Source organism: Taudactylus pleione, unplaced genomic scaffold (genome assembly GCF_031769625.1).
Source record: "Taudactylus pleione unplaced genomic scaffold, aTauple2 ptg000019l, whole genome shotgun sequence".
Classification (NCBI taxonomy): Eukaryota; Metazoa; Chordata; class Amphibia; order Anura; family Myobatrachidae; genus Taudactylus; species Taudactylus pleione.
Window position 1 is genome coordinate 36,022,073 of NW_028284421.1, and position 16,017 is coordinate 36,038,089.

The 16,017-nt window shown below is 50.0% G+C and overlaps 1 protein-coding gene across 1 annotated transcript in view; it reads left to right on the plus strand.

Annotated features, from left to right (window-relative positions):
- Window positions 1-15,853: 15,853 nt before the first annotated feature.
- Window positions 15,854-16,017, plus strand: part of LOC148540539 (cathepsin S-like) — a 35,439-nt gene continuing 35,275 nt past the window's right edge. The window contains exon 1 of the mRNA XM_088444239.1: window positions 15,854-15,862. The gene's annotated coding sequence lies outside the window, so the exon portion shown is untranslated. The remainder of the gene's footprint in view (window positions 15,863-16,017) is intronic.

The following is a 16,017-nucleotide window of genomic DNA, read 5'->3' on the forward strand; positions in this document are numbered from 1 at the left end:
GGAATGAGCCTTAACAGAGGCTGGAACAGCTAAACCCTCCTGCATATAAGCCTCAATAATAACAGAACGAAGCCAACGGGCTAGAGTCTGTTTGTTGGCAGGCCAACCCCTCTTGTGAAAACCAAAGAGGATAAACAAAGAATCCGACTTCCTCACAGAACTAGTCCGGTCCACATAAACCTGGAGTGCCCTTACAACGTCTAAGGAAGTCTCCCCAGCCGAAAGATCAGGTGACTGAAAGGCTGGTACAACAATTTCCTGATTAATGTGGAACCTGGAAACCACCTTAGGCAGGAAATCAGGACGAGTGCGAAGCACCGCTCTGTCCTGATGAAAAATCAGAAAAGGGGGACGACAAGAAAGCGCCCCCAAATCTGAAACCCTCCTGGCAGAAGCAATTGCCAAGAGGAAAACAGTTTTAAAAGTTAGCCACTTGAGCTCCACTGACTCCAAGGGCTCAAAAGGAGGACCCTGTAAGGCCCTAAGAACCACCGCCAAATCCCACGGGGCCACAGGTGGCACAAAGGGAGGCTGGATTCTCAAAACACCCTGGAAAAAGGTGTGTACGTCCGGCATAGCAGCGATCCTGCGCTGGAACCACACCGACAGACCAGACACGTGTACCTTCAGTGAAGAAAGACGTAATCCTAAGTCCAAACCGGACTGAAGGAAAGCCAGAATACGCGAAACTCGGAACACCTGGGGATCATAGTTTCTGGCCTCGCACCACTGAAAGTAAGTGTGCCACACTCTGTGATAGATCCTCGCGGAAGTAGGCTTGCGCGCCCTCAGCATGGTGGTAATAACGGAGCTAGAAAAGCCCCGAGACCTCAGGACGGCTGTCTCAAGAGCCACGCCGTCAAAGATAGTCGACCCAGATCCGGGTGAAGACAGGGCCCCTGAGACAACAGGTCCCGCCGTTGAGGTAGGAGGTACGGAGCTTCGATGGACAGGCTCCGCAGATCGGAGTACCACGGCCTTCTGGGCCACGCTGGGGCCACCAGGATCAGTGTGCCTCCGTCCTGTTTGAACTTGCGCAGGACCCGAGGCAGCAGAGATATCGGAGGGAACAAGTAAGCCAGTTGAAACAGCCATTTCACCGACAGCGCGTCTATCAGACTTGCGCCTGCGTCCCTTGTCCTTGACCCGTACACAGGCAGCTTGTGATTGTAACGGGACGCCATCAGGTCCAGCTCTGGCAGCCCCCACTTGTCCACGAGTAGTTGGAATACCTCTGGATGAAGCAACCATTCCCCGGGATGCACATCGTAACGGCTGAGGAAGTCTGCCTCCCAATTGAGGACTCCTGGGATGAAAACTGCCCAGAGAGCTGGAAGATAGCGCTCCGCCCAAGCCAGGACGCGGGACACCTCCGACATCGCAGCTCGACTGCGAGTCCCTCCCTGGTGATTGATGTACGCCACCGTGGTGGCGTTGTCTGACTGCACCTGAACGGCCCTTCCGTGAAGAGCGGTGCCGGACGACTGCAGGGCTCTGTATACTGCCCGCAGTTCCAGGATGTTGATGGGAAGAATCGCTTCCTCCGCCGACCAACGACCCTGAAGTGACAAGGAGCCTGTCACCGCCCCCCAACCCCGGAGACTGGCATCTGTCGTGAGCAGAACCCATTCCGGGATCCAAAAGGGGCGCCCCTCCAGGAGATGCGCTGTCTGCAGCCACCAGGCTAGGGACAGACGCACCTCCGAGGACAACACCAGCATCTGAGAGCGGATCCTGTGTGGCAATCCGTTCCATTCTGAAAGAATCAGCCCCTGCAGGGGCCTGGAATGGAACTGGGCAAACTCCACCATGTCGAATGCCGACACCATGGACCCCAAAACTCTCATCGCTGAGTGCACCGACACTCTGCCACTGCTCAGACAACTGTGAATCCGCAGCTGTAAGGAGGAGACCTTCTCTGGAGTCAGAAAAATCCGTTGCTGACGAGAGTCCAGCAGGGCCCCCAAATGAACCATCCGTTGTGATGGGATGAGGGAGGATTTCTTCCAGTTGATCAACCAGCCGTGCGCCTGTAGACAAGCGACCGTCAGGTGGAGATGCTGGATCAGTACCTCCGGGGAGCTTGCCAGCAAGAGGAGGTCGTCTAGATACGGTAGCAACCGTATCCCCTGGCTCCGAAGGTGAGCCGCCATGACCGCCATCACCTTGGTAAATACCCTTGGTGCCGTGGAGAGACCAAAGGGTAGAGCCCTGAATTGGTAGTGGTTGTGGAGAATAGCAAACCGCAGAAACCTTTGGTGCGATGTTGCTATAGGCACATGGAGGTAGGCGTCCTGGATATCCAGGGAGACCATATAATCCCCCGGTTCCATCGCCAGTATGATGGAACGCAAAGTTTCCATCCTGAATTTGGGAACCCTGAGAAACCTGTTCAGGGACTTCAAATTGAGGATGGGGCGATGAGAGCCATTGGGTTTCTGCACCAGAAACAGCGTAGAGTAATACCCCATCCCACGTTGAGACTGTGGTACGGGTATAATGACCCCCGCCGTCAGCAAGGCCTCTATGGCTTCCTGAACCTGCAAGGCCTTGGTTTTGTCCTGAGAAGGACTTGTGCAAAAAAACTGGCAAGGCGGCCTGTGCCGAAAAGACAGGGCGTACCCCTGGGAGACCACTTCTCGCACCCAGGCATCCGTGGTGGTATTGTGCCAGCACTGGGCGAATTGAAGAAGTCGGCCTCCCACTCTGGGGTCCCCCAGAGGGAGGCCCGTCCCATCACGCAGAAGGCTTATCTTCTGGCTTGGAAGAAGGGCGCCTAGCACTCCAGGCTTGCTTCTTTGGCTTTGTGGCGGTCTTGGGTGCGGACTGCCTCGGGAAGGACTGACCCTTTGCCTTGCCCTGAACCCGAAAGGAACGAAACGCCGAGCTCCGGACCTTAGCAGGTGTAGTAGCTGAAGGGAGGAAGGCTGACTTGGATTTTGCCAGGGTATCTACTATTTTGTCCAGGTCCGGACCAAATAGTAATTCCCCATTAAAAGGTAAGGCCTCCAAGCCTTTCTTTGAATCCGCGTCTGCTCTCCAAGACCGCAACCACAAGGATCTACGAGCATACACTGCTGCCGCCGAAACCCTAGAGGTCAACAGGCTAGCATCCAAAGATGCTTCTCCAATGTAGGAGGCGGCATCTCTCATCTGTCCTAACAACGCCCCCTGGACGTCCGGAGATTCATCCGTAAACGTGTCCTCCAAGGCGTTGGCCCACCCCTCAATGGCCTTGGCCACCCAGGAGATGGCCATGGACGGCCGGGCTACAGCCCCTGAGAGAGAATAAATAGACTTTAGACAAGTCTCCACCTTCCTGTCCGTAGGATCCTTCAGCGAGGATATAGACGGCAATGGCAAAGTAGCACTCCTGATGAGGCGTGTTACATGGGAATCGACTGCAGGCGGAGTTTCCCATTTCTTACAATGCGCTTCCGGGAATGGATAATTGGACGCCAAGCGTTTCTGTGGCAGGAAACGCTTACTGGGCGTCTGCCAGGCCACCGCCATGTGATCAGTCAACTGATCAGACAAGGGGAACGCTGTAGAAGTAACCTTAGCTTTTTTAAAACTAGGATACCTTGACTTGGGAGCGGGTGCCTCATCCTCAATCAGAAGAATAGCCCGCACCGCCTTAACCAGAGCCCGCACATTGATGGAAGACTTAGTGTCTACCTCCTGGACTGAGGCATCTGAGGCTGAGTCATCCTGTACCTCACCATCATCCGAGAACCCCTCAGAATCCGAAAGATGCGCAGCCTGTGCCATGACTGAGCGTTTAGACGCCCTGGAGGGCACGTCACTGCGCAACATCGACTGAAAAGCCGAAGATGCTGCCGCCAAATCTTGGACAGTGTGGGAAAGCGCATCCACCCAGGGTGGAGGAGCTGTCACAGGAGCCTGAAACGGCACCACAGCCGGCTGTGCCACAGGGGTGGACTGAATATACATTGGCAACCCCGCATAGGGACCAACAGGCTGAGACCCCGGGGGAGTCTGCAATAATTGTGGGACACCCGGGGAATGGGGGATGGCAGGCTGGGGCAACGCCCTAGTAGGGGCGGCAGTCGGGACCGACAGACGGTCCGCGATGGACACCAGCACCTGGGAAAACATCGCCCATGGTGGCTCCTGCGAAATGGGAGGTTTAGACGTACCAGGGACCGCCTGGCACCGTCCGCACAGGCCGTCCTGTGACAAATCCTCCCTATCCACTCCTGCAGAACAGCGCCTGCAGGAGAACAATGCTGGAGCCCCGGAGTGCTCAATCTCCTCCTCAGACATGACTTAGGAAGAAAACGTGCGCACTCACCAATGTGCTGAACAACAGCCCACAATATGGTACTGTGTAGCACACAACTGTATGTGACGGACCTCACAAATACGTGATCTATATAGGTGAGGTCAGTAGAAACACCCTTCCCCCGCACACCTGTAGGGCTTGTAGGAGAAGGAAAGGGATAGGTACAGGCTGACAGTAAGTAGAAAAAAGACACAGACAGGCAGCACTAGGAAAAGTCACATACCATGCAGGAAGATATACTCACTGCACCTTTCCACTACAATCAACCTCCCAGATTCAGTGTCTGGGAGGGCTATAGTGCTGTGTACACTGTCCTTCTGCAGGGGAGAGGTACACAGGGGGACCGGTCCGCGTGCTCCCTGAGAGTATCCACGCTGCCAGTAAGAAAATGGCCGCTGGAGACCTCAGAGGAGGAGTGGCCGAGTATCTGCAGCTCAGCGACGCCAGACTCCGAGCTGAAAGGCGCGCTGAGCTGAGGGGAGGAGCCGCTAGACAGGGAAGGCTTCCTCCCCTGGCTAGCATATTAACCCCCGGGTTGCCGGCATCCCGCTTGCCGCGATATTAACCCTGGTGGTCTAGTGGTCTGGCGGGGTATGCCTCCGCTGGAGGGGGGGCCCGCCGCCACCGCTAGCGCCCCCGGTCTGTCCCCTAGACCGGGGGCATGGGACTGCATTTACAAGGAACCCGCGCACCGCCGCTAATCAGCGGTGCGCGGCTTACCTGATCTCCCCGGCGTCTTCCGGCAGCAGTCCCGGGGGAAGCCAGAGTCCGGCTAGTACAGACTGTGGCTTCCCCCGCCGCGATCCCCAGTTCAGTGCTGGCGTCGCGGCGCCAGCAGGGAGAAGGAGCGGCAGCGTGGGCGTCTGTACAGACAGCCCAGCGCTGCTGCTCTAGAGAAAAAACTAATAGTAAAAAATAAATAAATTTAACTAAGTTCAATAAAAAATTAAAAGCTTTAGGGGGCTGCTCCTGCAGCCCACCCCGCAGGGTGACCCGACTCCGGCCGGGCACCATCTAAAACTGAGGTGCCTGTGGCTCGGGGGCGGGGTATAGGGGAGGTTGGACCCAAGTGCATCCTGGGAGCAGCTAAAAGCTTTAACTCCATGGTGCCCGAGGATCCAGGATCCAGCTATACCCCAAGGTCACCCTGTGGACCCCTATGGACCCTGAAGTAGAAATTGCCAGTAAGGCCCTCCAAATGCCACTCAGGAGGCAGAGCGCTGCGCACCACTCCCCGTTAAAAAAGGCCAAAAACTAGAGAAACCAGACGCATAGGTGAAAAGCTGCAAAGAAGCATTCGCCCCAGGAGCAGAGGGCCAAATGCGTCCACCATTAAAATGAACCACAAAACTGCACCAAGTTCGAAGATCCTCCTTAATCTCAGAAGACAAATGAACGAAATGATGAGGCTGGCTCACCCTTGCCGTGGACTTCTACAACTTTCTACAGAAAACCCACCCTATGGGGATAATGCGCTAGGCAAAATTAAATGAACCAAGCAAAGGCTGAACTGCGCGCAATTTAACACTAACTGTTCCTAAACAAACCGACATCTGATAAAGCAAATTCTTTAATTTGTTATGCGTAAAGGATAAAAATACTAAATAAAATGAAATAAAAATAAGACGATATACCCCGCGGCAAACAACAACGACTAGAAACCACACCTAGCTAAGTGCCCAAATACCACCAATGAATATAAAATATACGACGTAATGCACTACCGAAACACCCGAAATCCGAAAGGAGGGAGGAAAACACAAACATAGTCCCCCCTGGCCCTATAAAGAGAAATGTGGTATAAATAATGTGCAACATGGGACCGGCAATGCCAGGGTAAATGCACAAGTGTTAAAGTAAGTAAAGCTCTAAAAATAGGGTCAGGAGCGAAAAGGAATAAACAAATACACCAGGTCCCATTGAAACTATATAACGCATGCCTACAGATGGAAGGCAACAACCGGAATACCGATAACATCTAGCCTTGTAACAAAATACCTGAATCCAAACGAATCGTCCACAAGACCTCAACAAACAGGCCGGCTCTGGTATGACGAATTAACAGGAAAAAAACGTAGAACCAAGGTAAATATTGAAATAAACAGATACCACCCCAGGGCCTAAAAAAAAAAAGATGACTACCCAGAAAAAAGAATTAACAGTTTCTGCAGGGAGGGCAAGAGAAAAAACGGGCCCTAAAACCTACCCAACAAACTCAGTGCCGACAGCAACCCACCAAACAACCAGGGCTTCCTAAATTAAGTGACCCCGAATGGTTAATTGCAACCAACCAGGCATCCCAGGATATTGTACAAATGGAATGGCCTCCCATCGGAAGTGGTAGAGGCTAAGGCAGCATAGCTATTAACACATGCATGGGATAAACCCAAGGGAATACTTCAGAAAAAGTAAGGATAATAAGGGTTGAGGTAACACTATGTGAAAAATTGGGGCAGACAAGATGGGCCAAATGGTACTAACTATAGCAAACTATGGCCCTCATTCAGAGCCGCTCGTTAGCGGCAGTACGCTCGTTCCGAGCGATGTTCGCACATCTGCGCATGCGTACGGTTTTTAGTACGCATGCGCGAACAAGTCTGTGCGGCCAAAAATCGTTTGTACGCTATATAGCGAGTGCCTGCTATTTTGAGTGACAGAATGAGGCGTATGTGGGTGGTAACAGGGGAAGGTGCTTGAAAATGGGGAGTGGAGAACCGAACGCAGGCGTGCTTAAAGGTCAAAACGGGCGTTTTATGGGTGTGCATAATTAATACAGCAGCGTCATTGACCACGTCACTGGGTTATTTTATAGCCAGAACTGCTCGCAAATTTGTGGTAGCAAACACCAACCACAAGAATAGCGAGCAGTTCATACGCTGGACGATGTACTCGATTAATCTAATAAATAGCGGACATGACGTATGGTGCGTGCGGCCAGGGGGCGTTTTTATCAAATAAACGAGCGTATGTTTTGCTCGCTCGTTCAGACTTAGAGGTGTGAACAGACTGCAATTTGCGAACAGATCATTTGAATAGCCACCCCTTGTTTTTGAACGAACGACCGCAAATAGCGAACGGCTCTGAATCAGGCCCTATGTTTCTATGTATCTAACTTGCGAGAAAAAAGGGGAGAAAAAACACTTTCAGGGTACCATTACATCCAGTCGGGCAGTTAATCTCAAACTAATGTGAGACTGGCCGAACAAGTGCCATGGGACCAACCCTACACACATGCCATGTGAATCAACCAGACGCGCTGCTATGAAATGAACTCCCGGGGGCATAAACGGCAATAACTATGAATTAAGGAACGAAAAAGAATTAGCTAAACAAGTTTGAAAGAAAACCACATATAAACCTAAGGAAATGTTCTCATGCCCACTCTTGCGTAACCCCTAAATGACCGCTGCAATGTCACAATTTACAAAGCCCGCCCCATCTAAGGCTCCTAGGTCTGAGAAGCCATTGGCCCCCGACACTAGCACCTGACTTTCGGGCCACCCTCGCGCAAACCCCCTAATAAGCTTGCGGAAAACGCTTGGTGGAACTAGACAGGCGAGAGCTGTAACAGAGTCAGGGTGAGGAAAAAACAAGCCATCCATACTCACCACCACCAGAAGGCACGGGAACTGCGTCGTCTGCGACGTCACCTGACGAAGCCATCGGATCGTAACCCGGGGTCAACTCGTCGCACACTGGAACAGCAGCCGTACAACTACTGCATCATCTCGAGAAACCACAGCTGAGTCCGGCAGACCTGTAACTAAATGAGAAAAGTGAGCAGCCAAGCCAGAGGCAGGATTGCTGGGAGGAGGGGAAAGGAACTTGATAAAAAAGATGAGGGGGGGGCATAAAAGGGAAACTGGGTGAGGGGGGGGGGGGGGAGTATAAAAAGACATGGGACAAGGTAAAGGGGGGGGTACTATGACAATGCGAGAACAGAGAAAAAACAGCACAGACAAAAAAGGGGAAAGGAGGCAAAAAAGGGGGGGAAGGAAAGGGGGGGGGGTTGGTGACCAGGGTATAAGAAAGCCTGGCCCCTAAAATGGGTAATAAACGAAAAATAAATGGAAATAAATACGCCCGAGGGAGGAAGGGCTGTGGGATGTTGGGGGGTGCCCAATTATTGCTGGGGCAAGGGAAGGGTTAGGCCCCTGGGGCACTAAAACATAAAGGGGGGCACCACCAAAGAAAAACTTTGCTCTAAATATAAACACTGGATCCCACTGTAAAAGTGGGATCCAAGATGGCCGCCACCACAAAATGGCCGCCGGACCTGCCTTGCGGTGGGGTCCGGCATGAGGAGGCGAAATGCTCCATGCAGGGGGGGTGGGCCGGGGGCCGCAAAAACTGCTGCGGGGGGGGCAGCCACCTGCCGGGGACAGGCGGCGGCGGCCACCTGCAGAGTGCCCAGCGGGAGTTGCGGCCGCGGCTGCTCCCGCTGGTGCAGCGGAAGACCCTGATAAGCAGGACTCGGCGTCAGCGCCGAGTCCTGCGCGGGAGGCACACAAGGAGGTCAGAGGGGAGAGTGCCCAGTGGGAGTCGCGGCCGCGACTGCTCCCGCTGGAGAAGGGGAAGACCCAAATGAGCAGGACTCTGCGTCAGCGCCGAGTCCTGCACGGGAGGAACAAAAGGAGGCCAGGGGGGGTGCCCAGCGGGAGTCGCGGACGCGACAACTCCCGCTGGTGAAGGAAAAACGCACAGTGAGCAGGACTCGGCATCAGCCAGAGTCCTGCCACAGAGGGGGAACTTGGAGTCGGTAGGGGAGAGCGCTCCTGTGCCACTGAAGCGCTGTCTGGGCAGGCAAGCCTGTCTCGGGGGGGGGAGGGGGGGCGGAAAGGGGTGCTAAATAAGAGGACAAAGCCTATAAAAAGAAAGAAAGAAAGGAGCAAGGGGGGAAAAGAAGGGGGGGTGACAGGAAAGAACTGGAAAGGGATAAAGAAAAAGAAATAATAAAGCTGCAAACAGCTGGATACTCATCTGTCCTCCTGAAATCACCAAAGAGGCAGATCAAATGCCAATCACCTCTTTTATACTGATAGTCACAGGCACACCCATAAATCACAGTATTGGTCACCTAAACCACCTGACCACCAAACCAACTTAATCTGCCTAGTAACAAGGCTGTCAAGACAGCCGATCAGCAAAAACCCCAGGATTCTTATTTCACTCATGTTTAGGCAACCTTCGTTTTCTATTATCAACTCTTCCAGGGAGACCAGCCTCCAGAACGTACAGAGGGACCTGTGGTGGTGGATTCCAGCGGGGACGAATTAATACTCTGTGAGGATGAGGATGTACACAACACTGAAGAGGGTGAGGAATCGGTGAATGAGGAGGATGAGGAGGACATCTTGCCTCCGTAGAGCCAGTTTGTGCAGGGCCAGATTTTTCGCGGGGTCCGCGATAGCGGGGCTTAGCACCAGGGGGCAGGGCTTAGCGTCGTGGGGGGGTTAGTAGCGGTGGTCGGTCGGCGCATGCGCGGGCTCTTAGTCGCGGTATTTTTTCCGAAAATACCGCGACTACAGTGCGGATGGGATCCGCAGGGACAGAGCTTTATCGCAAGCTCTGTCCCTGCAAGGGATTTATAGTAAATCCCTGTGATGTTGCCTGAATTCGCAATGCGAATTCACTCGGTAATATCACACTACAATCCGCATTCAATATGCGGATTGTAGTAAATAGAGCCCTTAATCATTTTATATAATTAAATGAAGATGCTTTAAGAAAGGGGTGGGGTAGATAGTTAGCTTATCTCTCTTGCCAACCCCCTTATTGAACCAAAACATATCCGGACAATCAGCCATAATTGGCTGCAATAGCACAATGTGTGTTTCCAGCAATACTAAATACACTACACAAACATGCAGCAGACCAGCTGACAGGGATAGCAGAGTAGCCGACTGTCCAATAGTTGGAGCGCTTCTATACATCCGGAATTACCAGGAGGCTCTTGAAAATAGGGTGGTGCTTCAGGCCACCTCGAAAGGTGGACAAGTCTTCTGGGTTTAGGGACACCCAGCCACACACAGGTGGCTCCACAATGGCAATAATATCATTGCATATTGGGGACGGGGCTACGATGACGTGTTAGCCCCAGACCCATCCACCTCTGCCCAGTTCCGCCCCCGCCAATCTCCGCCAAGTCATGCCCCCCCAGTTCTGGCCTGGCTTCCTCCTTCCAGAGGAAGCAGCCAAAAGGTGGGCAAGTATGAAGTAGGCTGAACAACGGTCTGGTGGATTAGACATGTTTGAAAAGAAAACCTAAGGATCGAGTTATGATTATTTTAACCATTTTCATGCTGTGAATGGTCATCATTCAATACCATACGCTGTACGTTAAACAGTCAATCCAGTAATTTAGTTGTCTGGTTTGCATGATTATCGTGCAGTGCACGGCTAGCTTAACAGGTAATGTTAAGATGTGACTTTGCGTCTAGATCATATCAGTGTGCATAGATGAGCAACACGGGATGTAGTTAATAGACTGGTGGACTAAATGCCACCGGTCTATATCCCGGCACCAGAAGACCGGCAAGGGACAGAAAATGGGTATCGAAATACCAATGCCTATCTTCATTCCGATGCCGGAGTGCAGTAGGATACCAGACCGATCGAGGTGAGTAAGGCTGCCCCTAGCACTTAGCAGCTGGGGGGGGTTAGGTTTAGGCAACCTCATGGGGATTTAGGGTTACGGTTAGGCTAGGGGAAGGGGGGTTAGGGTTAGACACCACTGGGGGGAGGTTAGGGTTAGGCACCCCCTGTGAGGGGTAGGTTTAGGGTACAGGGGAGGGGGGTTAGGTTTAGGCTCCCCCGGAGGGGACTTAGGGTTGGGCACCACCCTGGGAGTTTAGCGTTAGGCACCCATAAGGGATGGTTAGTGGGAGGAGAGGGGAGGGTTAGGTGACTTACCTGCTGCTGTCGGCATTTCCTCCTCTCAGGCTGACACTGTTGGGATTTGGACCAGCGGCTACACAGCCGCCGGCATTTCAATCCCATTCCGGGCAACACATAGGTAGGAACACCAAACGTGACTGGGCTATTAGTACATTTGGCATTGTCTCACTATCATATTGTCCTTCCCTCTACATGCTTCATCTTATGTAAGCAAAGCTAATTTCCTGTCAAGTTTAATCACTAAACAAGCTGGTTAAACTAATAGAATGATAAAACTTACAAATATATACTGTATATGCAAACGACTCATGACTTTAACAGAACTACATATATTTAATATGAGTCCATAGCTTTGAAGGAAGCACCTGACTGACATCCAATCTGTCAGTAAGACTAATGACGCTGCTGAAGGGGACGTCTTGTGGTTCTTCAACTTTGTATCCTTTGCTGGGAAATAGGAAGTTTCAAATGCATATTTTTGACAGTTACAGGAAATCTTCTCATGTGGTCATTTTGTACTTTTGGTTTCAGGGGCCCTATAAATCCTTGCAGTAAATCATAGAATTTTACTTTCAACCTCTAAACAAAAAATTTATGTCATATAATTATATCTGGCAATAATTCATCCCCCCTATGTCGTACTTCTCTTGTGATGTGGGAGGAGTGTGCTGCCTTTTTGGGTCAGAGGGATTAAGGAAAATATTAAATAAATGTAATTGTATACCAATTAAAACAATGAAACTAGAATAAATTTAAAACTGTAAAGTTAATGAGAAATATATCTACAAGGCGCATATGGGGGTATTTGACACAGGTTCCTAAAACCTAAGACATTTTAGATGCTGATTTTCTAAAAAATAATCTAATTGAGGCTTGTGCATGTCACTTCTTGGTGACAGCAACTGGCGCCACGATGTTAGCAAACAGCATCCTTGCTCTGTGCTCAGCAGCGAGCATGATACCATCAAAAATTACAGGGTCCAAAGCTAGTTTGAGCTGGCAGATGACCACATGAGTGCAACACAACAACAACAAACTCCTTTTCCTTGTTCAGATGAGAAAAATGCTGGTAGCTATCTAGACATTTTTACAGTGTTTGGTTCATCTTTTATGTCTCTACTCTACACTTTCTCTCCCAATTCTAACACCACCATTAGCTGCACAGAAATGCTAGCCACCAATACTAGGATTAATATTGGTGTTTAATAATATTTCTGTCTTATGGCGCACATCCACTAGCAGATATTATTGGATGCTTGAACGATAATGACATCGTTATCGGTCAGTCGTCTGTTAATCGTGCATGAATCGGGCACTAAAATGTCGGAAACGACCAGCGATGCGCGCTCCCGCTGGTCGTTTCCGGCATCAATCTTTGCCCGAACATGCTGGTCAATCTGCAGATAACAACAGATTGACCATGTTCGGGGATAACAGAGGGTGCCTATGTGATACCCTAAACTATTAGTTTATTCACAATGTAATCATACAACATAGTATAACAGTAAAGATAGAGATAGTGAATCATTTCTTATGATTATTTAACTTTGCAGGAACAAATAAACTCTTGGCAATATTCATATATCAACAATGTATTTCAGTAGACAGTAACACACACATTAACACTCTCGTTTATTTTACTCTTCAGGAACCTGAAGATCACCAGCGAACTCTGGACTTCGAACCTGCAAACTATAAATGGGTAAGTATTCTCTAGTGGCGATTATCAAATGACTCATTTTGCAATTCCCTTAACATCTCTAAAATATATACAAACAACCTCACGTGAGTAGGATAAGGTTACATCAAGAATACAATTGCAAACTTGTGTTACTTCTCTATACACCTTTTTAGGAAAACATTTTCCTCACACTACTGCACTTTACATGTCTCATACAATGCTAGTACAGCGCTGAAATAGTTAATAGGGTGCACCCTTCATTGCCCGGGATATGAAGAACAGTTCTTTGGGAATTATTTAACTGGCAATCTACTCTGTCTTTGCCAAGTCCTGTACAGATGTTCTTAACCTGCTCCAGCTACAGTACTTGTCTCTAATTAATGCAACACTGTAATCCTCTGTAAATGATCCTGCTGCGATGGTGTTGGTGTTACAGTCAGCTCCTTCTCTGCTTAGCAACCTTAGCTCATAGCGGAAGTATTACAGGTGCTGGCAGTGAGGTGTCGCCCTAACACTGCTGGTAACTGTTGTACCTAACCTCCAGGGGGTATCAGGGGGTTACTCTTACTATTATGAATGCAGTCTATAAACCCCACACTCATCTCTGACGGGACTGCTGTGCATATGTAATGGTGGACAACTGTAGGCCTCCAGTTAATAGGCGCTAATGTCACTGAGTGTCTATTTGGGAGGTTGCAGCAGTTTTCTTACCCCTCCAGTATCAGCTCTCAACCTCCGGCTCCTTTACAAGCTCAGTCTCTCTATATTTCCGCAGCTCCGCCTGAGGAACTCCCTTAGGGGTCGTCCGACACACCCCTCTTAGGCTGATTGTTCTCAGGAACCTCCCCGGATGACACAGCTTGGTCCCGCCGGATGTTCCCCGCCTCAGAGACCTCCGCTGCTTGTCCCGGAGTACGGCCGCAGCCCTCAGATAAGCATCAAGGCAGCGCTGACCCTTCTCCTGTCCAGCTACCTCACCAACTGCCCACACCAACTGCTGCCCAACTGTCAGTACAAGCCCCTCTGGTCGCGGGGCACTGTTTCTCTATTGCATTGGAAGTCCAGTCTCTCCAGCCGCACGCCAGCTCCAGAAGCTGGGTACATTGTCCACTGTCACCAATGAATACATTCAAATGTCCAGCAACACCTATATAAGGGTACACAACATGAGGTACTCCCAGGTTCTGGAGTACCACACCTACACTGAAGGACTAATCGTCCAGTGTAGGCACTGCAGGGGATGGAGAACGGCGGTATGATTACGATGTCGTAATTGTACTGTCTTCCGTGGGTTGCGTAGTGGATACACACCTTTACAGTAGCTACACACACTGTTTCCACCACAAGGTACAACTGCTATTTTACTACCTAGCATGTCGACATTCAGCATGTTGACATGTATTACAAGTCTAGATGGTCACAATTACTTTTTAATGTTTCCCTAACCTCTAACCAAATGCTAACCCAAACTATAAACCTAACTCTGACACTACTGTCAACATTTTCACTGTGTCGATATTCTGGTGTCGACATATGAATATCAACATAGTGATTGTCGACAAAGTGACTGCATACTGGATGAAGTCATGAGAAGTAATAGGCCGTGATGCTCTAACCTTTCGGTGCATCGCACCAATACTAATCAGTGTATGCGATTAGTATCGCAAAGGACAGCTCTTGCGATAAGAGCTGCACATTGCGAAGCTGCTGTCACCGGGTGTGGGGTCTCCGTGGGTCTCCTCCCCCTCCTAGCCCCGGGAGCTTCCTGCTGGTGACCTCTGCAGGAAGTCCCGGGTCCGACTCCTCCTCCCTGCTTCCGGAAGAAGAAGAAGAGGAGAAGGTGGCCGGAGACCCAGGAGGAGCACGGGCTGGCACACAGGAGGCTGAGGTGAAGGGGGGGCCAGTGCTGGGTGACTACGGGGCAGTGAGGCGGCGGCAAAGTGTCGGGAGCAGGATGCGATAAGAAGCCCATAGGCCCAGAAAAACATGGAGTTACCCTCCACTTCGAAAATCAGGCGGTAGGGGTTTGGTACACATGAAAATGCGTTAAAAACCACGTAAACTGTGTTTTTACCACATTTTTCCTTTAGTACATCCCGGCCATAGTCTGTCTCACTTGTGGTCTGTCTCACTACCTAGTCCGCTCTGAACTGTGCTCTCTCAACTCATGCATGTGGCGGTCAGGACGTGAAATAAAAAAGAAAAGCAGACACTCGTGCAGTTCAGGTGCCTGCAGGGGGCCCGGGAGATTGCCTTTTCAACCCATTAAACGGACGATCCGACCAAAAGATACTGTTAGGTGGAAAAATGGACAAATGGCAATATTCAGAATGAAATATTTCACTCAAACCTGATGTAAAAATCATCAAGAAATATCTAGATATCTTTAAATGTTTTTACATTGGGCAGCACAGACGGTGTAATGGTTAGCGTTACTGCCTCACAGCACTGAGGTCGTGGGTTTGATTCCCACCAGGGCCCTAACTGGAGTATGTATATTCTCCCTGTGTTTGCGTGGGTTTCCTCCGGGTGCTCCGATTTCCTCCCACACTCCAAATATATACTGGTAGGTTAATTGGCTCCAAATATAAATTAACCCTAGTGTGTGTGTGTGTGCATGTGATAGGGAACACATATTGTAAGCTCCACTGGGGCAGGGACTGATGTGAATGGCCAAATATTCTTTGTAAAGCGCTGCGAAATATGTGTGCGCTATATAAATAACTGGCAATAAATAAATACTTTTCATAAATCCATATAGATATAATTCTGGCTTGTAATCACATTTCATGTGCAGTTAGAGCTAGTCTATGATGAATTATGTAAACACTGTAAAGATTATGATAGAAATCTCCAAACAATCTCAAGTGATTGTGTACTGGTTATCAACACATGCGTTCTAGTTGGTGATAGGATCATGGCCTTTATATAGTCTCAGTGTATTAGGAAGTTGTGAGATACAGAACAGAAGCATCCAGGTAAGGTATAGATAGATTTATCATTGTCTATTGTGATTGAGGTTCTGTTTGGTAACATCTATCAACCAGTATTAAACATTATGGTAACAGTGTCTGGTTTTACTGTATAAACTGTAACAAACACATTACCATTACTATGGACATATACTGTATAT